This window comes from Pantherophis guttatus, chromosome 1 (assembly GCF_059756535.1).
Source record: "Pantherophis guttatus breed Tessera chromosome 1, ASM5975653v1, whole genome shotgun sequence".
NCBI classification, from domain to species: Eukaryota; Metazoa; Chordata; class Lepidosauria; order Squamata; family Colubridae; genus Pantherophis; species Pantherophis guttatus.
Window position 1 is genome coordinate 39217654 of NC_142063.1, and position 10212 is coordinate 39227865.

The window sequence follows — 10212 nt, forward strand, 5'->3', positions numbered from 1 at the left end:
GCTGCCATTGCACATATTTTCTGTCAGATTCTCTGAGTAGAGTATTACAGTGTACTTGGATCCAGATTCCATTTTCACACTGAGGAATAGCTAGTACGTTTTTGAATCAGTTCTAGACTGAGAAGATGCTGCTTCATATTTAGCTTTTGTAAAAAAATCTATTTAGCAACATTGCTATTGCTCATATTGCAATTGCTCTGCCCATACCAATTCTGGATTACTATCTCCACCTGTAGGTTGTAGGGGAGGATATTTGCATCAGCAACAAAACATTTCAATTTATTTATTGATTTATATAGCCAAATTTATATTGCCAGCCAGCCAACTTACACAAAGATGACTCTGGACAGATTATATTAAAAATCCACAATATTAAAATCCAACAACATCCCCCACCATCCCCCATGGCAGCAGCAACAGTTGATCGGCTCCATTTGTGGTCCCCAGACCCACTGAGAAAATCCTGTTGTCAGACTCTTTTGGAAAGGCAACAAGATAGGGGCCAATCATACTTCAAGGGAAATGTTCCAAAGAGACAACCACTGAGAAGACCCTTTTTATGATCTCACCAGATGTACATTCCTTAATAGATGGCATCCACAACATACCCTGACTATTGGGCAAATGGGATGAAACAGGGTAAGGTCATGTGGGCTTTTAAAGGTGACAACCATGCACCTTTAATTGTACCTGGAAACAAAACTGGCAGCCAGTAAAAGCTCCAGCAAAAGAGGTGCACAAATCTAGGCTTGCACAAAATTGTTCAGGCTGCTGCATTCGGAACCAACTGAAGCTTCTGGATATCTTCAAGGGCAACCCCTTGTAGAACACATTACAGTAGTCCAGACATATCTAGAATTGTGGAATGTTTCTCTTTTGAAGACCCTACAATATTTAAGTACCATAGAGCATTTTATTTCATCTAGTTTGGTAGCTAGAGAAGGATAGGAAGAGGAGGGAAAGGAAAATTAGTGTGATTATTTTTGCTTTAGTAAATATTTACTAAGTTATTATACAAATTATTCTAAAAGTTGCTTCTTTATATCTTAATAAAGTTTTTGGGCCACAGATACTTAAATTTAATTCAAATGATAAAATCCGTCTATTTCATTCAAATGTGTTAACTGGATCTACAGTGATAACAAATGTTTCTGCTGGTATGTCATATTACCCATTAAAAGAGATTAAGGGCTTATTATTTTTCTGATTGAAACGTGTGTGTGTGTGTATTTTATATATATATATATATTATATTGTATTGTATTTATTGTATATTGTGTGTGAATATATATACATGCATACATACATACACACACACATATCAGAAAAAAACCCTTCACTTTAGTCAATTTTGTTATGCCTCAGACTGATTCTACAGTTGTTGAAATTCATTTTTCTTATTAATCTACACTCAGTACCCCATAATGACAAAGTGAAAACAGAAATTTAGAAATATATGTAAATTTATTAAAAAGAAAAAACTGAAATATCAAATAGGATATTCATACCCTTCATTCACTACTTTGTTGAAGCACCTTTGGCAGCACTTACAGCCTTGAGTCTTTTTGGGTATGACTGGATTGGGAGATTTTCTGCCATTCTTCCTTGCAAATCCTCTCAAGCTCAATCAAGTTGGATGGCGACCATCAATAGACAGCCATTTTCAGATCCCTCCAGAGATGTTCAATAGGGTTCAAATCAGGGCTCTGGCTGGGCCACTCTAGGACATTCACAGAGTTGTCCCTAAGCCACTCCTGTGTTGTCTTGTCTTAGGATCGTTGTCATGTTGCAAAGTGAACCTTCGGTCCAGTCCGAGGTCCTGGACACTGTAGAACAGGTTTTCATTGAGGATATCTCTGTACTTTACTCCATTCAGTTTCCACTCAACCCTGACCAATCTCCCAGTTCCTGCTGCTGAAAAACAACCCCACAGCATGATTCTGCCACCACCATGCTTCACTGTTGGGATGATATTGGGCAGGTGATCGGTGGTGTCTGGTTTCCTCCAGACATAACATTTAAAATTGAGGCCAAGCAGTTCAATCTTGGTTTCATCAGACCAGACAATCTTGTTCCTCACAGTCTGAGGGTTCTTCAGGTGCTTTTGCGCAAACTCCAAGTAGGCTTTTATGTGTTTTACACTGAGGAGAGGTTTCCATCTAGCCACTCTGCCCTAAAGCCCAGATCAGTGGAAAACTGCTGTGATGGTTGTCCTTCTGGAATTCTGTCCCATCTACACAAGATGTCTGGAGCTCAGTCAGTGACCATTGGGTTCTTGGTCACCTCTCTTATTAAGGCCCTTCTCCCCCAATTGCTCAGTTTTACTGGGCAACCATTTATTGGAAGAGTCCTGGTTATGCCAAATCTTCCATTTGAGAATTATGGAGGCCACTGTACTCTTAGGAAACTTCAGTGCAGCAGAAATTTTATTGTACCCTTCCCCAGATCTGTGCCTTGCAATAATTCTGTCTCTGAGCTCTGCAAGTAGTTCCTTCAACCTCATGGCTTTTGCTCTGCTACAGTGTGCATTATCAGGTGTGAGGCCTTCTATAGAGAGTTGTGTGCCTTTCCAAATCATGTCCCATCAATGTAATTTTCCAAATGTAGACTCCAATCAAGGTGTAGAAACATGTCAGCAATAATCAAGAGAAATGGGAGGCATCAAGTGTTGTCGCAAAGGGTCTGAATACTTATTATGTTAATGTGATATTTCAGGGGTGTTTTTTTTTCCTTTTTAAATTTACAGATATTTGTAAACTTCTGTTTTTCACTTTGTCATTATGGGGTAGCGAGTGTAGATTAATGAGGAAAAAAATCAACTACTGTAGAATCAGGCTGCAGCATAACAGAAGTGATGGGGTCTGAATACTTTCTGAATGCACACACACAAACACACTATTCCATGCCATTGAAAGCTGGTAGCAAATGCAAACATCAAAAAATGTAGCTTCCTCCACTGCAAAAATAAGTTCTGCTGTAAGTTTTGGGCTGTCCAAATTTATTTCAGCATACAAAAGTAACTCTGTAGTTGGGGGGTTCAGTCATATTTTTGTGTCCACTAAATATTGGCAATGTGATGTTTATGAAATTCCTCATGACTGCACAAAACAGAACTGCATGCATTGCTCTTTATCCACGGCTATGGAAATAGTGTACCCAGATCTCAATGGCCACTGGAGGACAAGCATCATCTTGCTTCTATCCTATTTATATCTTTCTGATCCATTCACTTGAAATGAATATTTAGAATATAAACTAATTTTTCATTTTCTGAAAAACTGAGCAAACTTGTCAAGAGAACTAGATGGCTATCTTGCTGTATTGCCCCACTGAGTCATTTTAAGAAAAGACTGTATCGAAAGTTTCAGAAGAGAGTTATAAAATGAACTGTTTATTTCTTATGTAGACTTCCATTGATTTTATAGATGGAATCCAAGTTCAGAATAAAATAGGAAGAAAAAAAAAGCAACTGTACAGCATATTATGCTAGCCAGTATCATATACATACTTCAATTATTTCATTTCATCATCTCCAAATTATATGTAGTTTCTTTCCATCTTGAAACATACTTGTGTAAATATTATTTAAAAGCAGAGATCTTTGTGCAGAACTGACATGAAACCAAGAATTAAGAATTCTTATCAGCATGGAAACCTCATTCTCTGAACCCTCTGAAACATTGGAAATTCACTGAAGCTATTCCTTATTAATGACCATAGGCAGAACATAGGCATCAATGGGCAGCAATTGTGATAACTACGTATTATCTCTAATATGAAAAGCAGCATGAACCTGAATACCAGTTGCTGGAGAACAGCAATATCGGGTTATGATTCTTACATCCTACTTGCAGGCTTCCCAGGGACAGCTGCTTGGCTACTACAGGAAACAGGATGCCACATTAGGGAGGACTTTGGTCTGATCCAGCAGGTCAGTCATGTTCTTAAGTATACACTTTACATTTCGAGAAATGTCATAATTCCTGATTTTAGCTTCATGGAATGCTGCATATGTCCACTGCAGACAAAAATAATGTACATATGCAATAAGTTAGTCTAATGTTTTCTTTAGAATGTCAAAATTGTCTGCTCTTCACCGCTAAATCTAAATGACAAACTGTCATAAATATTTGTTTCTTACTTATAGATTCTAGAAAAAGCATGGTTTACAATTTTCTTAACACCTTCATTGATTTGGGATTAGATCCTTGTAATTGTACATAAGGAATATATATAACAACACAACTTATTTTTAAGGACACATGCAAATATTATTTCATTTGTTTAACCTAACACTCTTTTCATTCCTCGCTAATAAAAGCCGTTTCCCAAAATGACCCTACAATCTCACTACCATATACTAAAAACAATTCTTTCATACATGGAACATCTTTGCTATAAACACTAAAATCCAGCTTTTGCTTCCCAAATATTTTAAACCCGACTATGGTTTCATAAATCTATCTTCTATTATTTTAGATAGCCAAATACATGCAGTTTCAAAACCAACCATTAGCCTTCAGCAAATTAGAATGGAAAGATTAAAAAAGAAAAACAAGATAGTATATGGACTAAAAATGTCAGAATGTTATAATTTATTTACTACATGCAGCCCGTAACAATTGTAATAATGCATTTTTCTAAATAGCCTATATAGAGATCAATTAAAAAGTCAAAGTCATTCACATTATAGCATTCGATTGCATAGGCTAGAGCAGACTGCTTCTCTCCACAGACATGCCTGAAGCATACAGTACTACTGGTGCAGTCCTGATCTCAGAGACATGTTTAGTCATCGAGTTCAATAAGTGGGAGAATTGAGCTCTAAAAAATATTACATTTATCCATAAAATCTTTAACATGCATCCTTTTTTACAATCTTTGATCAAAATGCAGAACATTCATCCTTACTAGCTTGAGGGTTACTCCTCCCATTGTCAGCACATATAAAAACCCACAAGGTCCTACAATCCACATCTGTTTAATTTTCTAGCACAACATAATATAAAGAACAAAGCTTTCCAAAATACATTTAGATGACTGAAAGGACAGAAACCCATGCTATTGACAATAACATCTGAATATTTCAACATCATCTTAGTAAAACACTATGTAGACATGACTAGACTGACAAATGCAACTATGATTTTCTTAAATTAAATCCTATCTTTTTCTAATACACATTTTGTAAACTGATTTGTTGCCAACTTCCCTTCCTCATTTAAAACAGACAAACCAATAAAAAGCATTACAATCAGCTTTAAAAATCAGTAAGATTTATCTGCAGAGGCATGACTCAGTATAAACTTTTAAGCAAATTCTTCACGGCACTATAAAATGACGTAATCTTGTATAATTCAAGCTTTTCTACTTCTTAAAATAGAGGCACGTTTAAAGTACTACTGTGGTGACAACAGCAAAACAATTTGTAACCCAACGCCCGTAATACCTTCATGTTGTATCCTTTAACTGCTCCTTCTTCTGCACTTGCTATAAAGCTATCCCTATAAAACAAAAACAAAAGCACACAATAAAGAAATCTCCATCACATTTCATTCATCCCACATCTTTTACAAGTGTCCTCCCTCCTCTTCAGTTGCACCTGCAACAGTCCTTAATCCTGCATGACTACTACTACTGATACAAATTCAAAATGCAGCTGCCTGAGCATCCTTCAGTGACTGACTGCAAAGTGATCAAGCAAAACAAGTGTTCGGGGAAGATACAAAGTTGGTACGTACAACCAGAGTTTGCCACAAGTGAATTAAAAGCAGCATTCCCCCCACCCCCGTTTTTTACCAAGGCAGACGCTTTCCCCTTTGAAAAACCCTTCGGTCCGCCCACATCGACTGCATATGGAGGGAGCCAGGAATTAAGAGAGCGTTCTGCATTCACACACATCAAATGCATGCAGGCAGACACCTTTATAGCGCAGCAGCAGCAGCAGCGGCCGAAGGGAAAAGAAAACCGGCATGCTTTTCTTCCCCGCCGGCAGCTATCAGACCCCGCGTCCTGCTGATCCGATCCTGAAACGTTACAAGAGGTTTCGGCCTCGCCACAAGCTTCAGGGCAGAAAAAAAGGGGGGTGAAAAGGCACACCGCGTCTCTTAAAGCAGCCAGACACACCACCTCTCTCTTCTTCCAAAGCCATATAGTGGGAGGAGGAGGAGCAGGAGGGAAAAGGAGGAGGAGGGAGAGGAGCAACAATAGCAGCAACAGCTTGAAGGGTGATGAATGTGCGAGCAAAGCAGCCAGTAGTGATTCTTGGCGGCAGCAGCAGCAGCAGCAAGAACAGCAGAACAAATCTACCTCGGAGAGGCAGTTTTGAGGCGCATGGAGGCTGAATCCGAATGCCTCCGGGCAAGCAGCAGCAGCAGTGGCGGCGGCGGCACCAACAGACTCCCCGCATACTCCCCAAGCAGCAGCCTTCTTTCCGGGCGGCTGCCTTAATTGGGAAAAACAAAAAAAACAACAAAAGAGGCCAGAGAGCGAAGCAACAGCTCGGGGGAGCGGGGAGATGCAGCCCCCTACCCAGTTCTAGGCGAGCTCCCACCACTCGAGACACGCGCTTAACTGAGCAGCGGCGGACCTCTCCCGCCTTTCCCTCCGACTAGCCGCGGCGCCAGCCCAATCCCCACAGCAGGTCCACGGTTCGGGCAGCCGCCCCTCGGTGGGCTCTTCCGAAGGGGGACCTCACGGCACACGACGGCTTTCCCTTCCAGCCAGCTACACCGCCCCTGACTTAGCAAAGCAGCAGGAACGTGTGGGGGGGGGAGGGGGGGAGAGAGACCGACCGGCTCTGCCTCGGGCTTTGGGAAACGCTCCCTCTTCCTCCCCACCAGCTCCGGATTCCGCCTCTTGCCTGGAGGCGAGCAACGGCCGGCCAACCTTCTCCGGTTCTTCCCCGTACTACTTACTCTGCGCCTGAGGAAAAGAAGGAGGGGTGGGGGGGGCAAAAGAACCGCGGCCACCAGCACTACCGACCCGCTGCTGTTTCTTGCAGCAGTTCAGCCAAACGTCTTTGCCTTGCCCCGGCTGGAAAGTCCCTGGTACGCTGCCCCGGCTGGTTCTTTTTTTTTTTTTTTTTCTTTTTCTTTCCCCGCCCGCCCGGCACTTCCTCTCCCGCCCTCGAGCCCAGTCTGGAAATCCCCGCCGCGTTCCTTTCTTTGCTCGCGCTCGTCGCTCGCTCGCTCGCTCGCGCGCTGCCGGGCTCTTTCTTACAACCAGCACACCACCACCACCACCACCACCACCACCACCAAGCGCGCCTCCAGACTGGCTTCTCGGCACAGGCGAGGCGGGTTGAACGAGGGACGGGCCTCCGCGGAGCTCAGTCCCCGCCCCGCTCATTCGCCAGCCGCAGGCTGGTTGGCTCTCCTTGCGTGGCCGAACGGAAAAGAGGAAAAAGCGGGGGTTGTGGGGGGGGGCGCTATTTCCGCACACATTTCATTCAGGAGGAAAAAAGGAACGACCGACCCCTAGCCGTAGTTCTGAGGAAGAAGTGACAGAGATGGCGCTCTTTCATTCGTGCGTAATTGGGGTTGCGCTTATATCGGGAGTCCCGCTGGAATTCTAGCACTTGTTCGTGTGGTGAAATGATTAAATGAAGTCTCTCTCTCTCTCTCTGAGCATGGGCTGAGGGCTGTCCTCTCCTTCCACTTCTAAGTCCCGTATCTGTGCGAGCGCTGACTTCCATCATAAAGTTCATAGGGAATTAAAACTTCGATTTTCCACAGTTGGTGGGGAGGGAAGGAGCATTTTGCTTAAATCGTTTTGTCAGGGGTCGCCCTTTTCCTTTATAGAAGGGCCCTTTATGATTTTCACAGTAGGGCAAGATAGCATTCATAATTATTTCATAGTTTTAAAAAATTTATGGAGAAGATCAGTACCCCCCTCCATTTCACTGGTGCTGAAATGTATCTGACACGGTTTTAAAACAGAATAATTCATTAAAAGCATTTTAATGCAAGTTACAAATTAAGAATTTCCACAAATATATAATGTTTTTTTTTTAAAAAAAAAAGTCATAAAGGCATTCTTCAACACCAAACTTCAAAAGCATCTATACTCTCTCTATTCTGCTTCTTCAAAGTCCAACTTTCAGTTCCATGTCACGGGGAAAACTGCACAAGTCAGATCTTTTGGTATGTACAGGACACAATATTAAAAAAACATACACCGTTGAAATAAAAGCATGAGACAAGATGGTCACCTCACCCCATTCGGTGTTTGTAATTATGAGGTGCAGTATTTCTAAAACAAAATACACAGGGAAACGGGTAAAAAGAATTAAAAGCCTGGCTCCCTATAAATCTTTTCTTAACATGATGCCTTCCAGATGTGTTGGGATGGCACTGGTGAGGGCATCAAATTGGGGAAGGCTGCTTTGGACACAGCCAAGCAACTGTCTCTGCTACCAAAGAACACACTTCTCACGTAAAGAGGTTTTCAGTCAGCCTTGTGTGAAATCACTAGAGAAGCAGAGAATGAAGAAGGAAAAGAAACAACATGACAAGTGAAAATGAAGGGAAATCAAGAGTCATCACAAGGCCAAATAACCAATTCAAGAAAGTAAGCTCATTTCACTCCAAAGTCAAGGGTCAAATCGATGTGAAGAATAAGAATAAACAAAATGTAAAACACAACTTCAGATGGCAAGAAAACATTCAGAGCCCAAGATTTGTGGGAGCTATCAAAACCCAGCCAACAGAGGCAACATAGGTGTATTCATATTCACTCTTAGCAAATATTATCTATTTGCCATCATAAGTTAATTCATAGAAAAAACTATTTTTATCTTAAGGTTATTCTAGGAGTGCATACTTAGAAAATGTCATTTGCATGTTTTGGGTGATATTAGAGATCAGAGAAATAGAATTAAACTGGTACGTTTGAAAGTCATTAGACCCACATTAAAGCTGCTTTATGGTTATAGCTCTTTATTCTGAAATGTCTACAAAGGAAGAATAAATACTTAAAATCATTTTGAAGAAATGCTCATATTTAGGCTATGACAAACCCCTTCTCCAGCTGAAAAAGCAAGCAAATAACTGGATCCTAGTTTATCCCTTTGAGAGGTTGTCTCTTCTTACCAGATCTTTGCCACATCTGGATAATTTGGTGCAACCGAGATGCTTATCCAACACAATCCATGTTGATCATACAATTGAGCATGCTGTTAGAGACTGGCAGCCATGGCAAAGCCTGTCAGGAAGAAAGAAGCTCTCATGCGAATTAGAGTCACTTCCACAGCATCAGTGTTTCCACCCCTTTAATCCCTCATAAAGCAGTGTGATTCCAAGTCCAACCAATAAATGTTATTACTTCTACCAGCCTCAAAGCACTGAAAAACCTCACTGTCTTGGCAATTGTTCAAGTGGATACTTTTCCTTACAACTGTGACCATGGTTACCTTTGCTGGACTGGGGAAAATAAGAAATTTTAAATGATACATACAGGAAAAGTCAAGCTCTGAGAACAAGATGCTGAATTTAAAAAGTGTTTATGTGGGGTGGGGGGTGGAATCATAGAATGATAGGACTAGAAGGGACCTTGGAGGTCTAGTGTAAGTTAAATTCTAGGAAGCAGGGTGAGGAGAGGATTCCAGCCAATGAGAAAATGAACCACTCACGAGATTTACAGTGTTAAGCAATTCTATGTAAAATATTAGTTTTGTAATGATTCCAAAGAATTTGGATTAGACTCAGAACAAAACAATTTTGCATCTGAAAATAAATGATAGCATGAAATCAATCTGGTTTGGAGCTAATCCCAAAATGATTGCAAACCATTATTTGAAACTGCTTTAGGATTCAAACGTGGAGTGATTATGCGGAGGTTTGCTTTGGGGTATGTGTGATAGTTAGGTTATCTATTTATGGTGCCCTCTGGTCAATCTTAAATCCTAGTCACTGCCTGTACAATTCCTAGGAGTTTTCTGGCAACATTTTAGGAAGTGACTGGCCCAAATTCACCCAGCTGATTTCATGTCTAAGGCAGTACTAGAACTCATAGTCTCCCAATTTTTAGCCTGGCAACTTTAACAGCTACACCAAATTGGTTGTCAGGATTCCAGTTTACGAATTCCCATTTCTTGGAGAGCTGCCAAAGCCTATATTTTCTTTTAAATGCCTAAATTCTGCTTCTTGCAGTTTTCTTAGCATGACAAGCTATCTATATGAAACAGCTTTAATATGGTTTATGTGATGCTAC

At 41.1% G+C, this 10212-nt stretch overlaps 1 protein-coding gene across 4 annotated transcripts in view; it reads right to left on the reverse strand.

Moving 5' to 3' along the window:
* The window catches only part of TRAF3 (TNF receptor associated factor 3), an 85485-nt gene extending 78107 nt beyond the window's left edge, over positions 1 to 7378 (reverse strand). Inside the window, exons 1-2 of one of the 4 annotated variants that reach the window (XM_034418522.3) lie at positions 6918 to 7378; positions 5450 to 5504 (exon numbers count right to left, since the gene is read on the reverse strand). The gene's annotated coding sequence lies outside the window, so the exon portion shown is untranslated. Of the gene's footprint in view, positions 1 to 5449; positions 5505 to 5922; positions 6128 to 6309 lie in introns of those variants that run through there. The other 3 variants (XM_034418523.3, XM_034418521.3, XM_034418520.3) reach the window with 3 other exon arrangements.
* Between the last annotated feature and the right edge of the window lie 2834 nt (positions 7379 to 10212).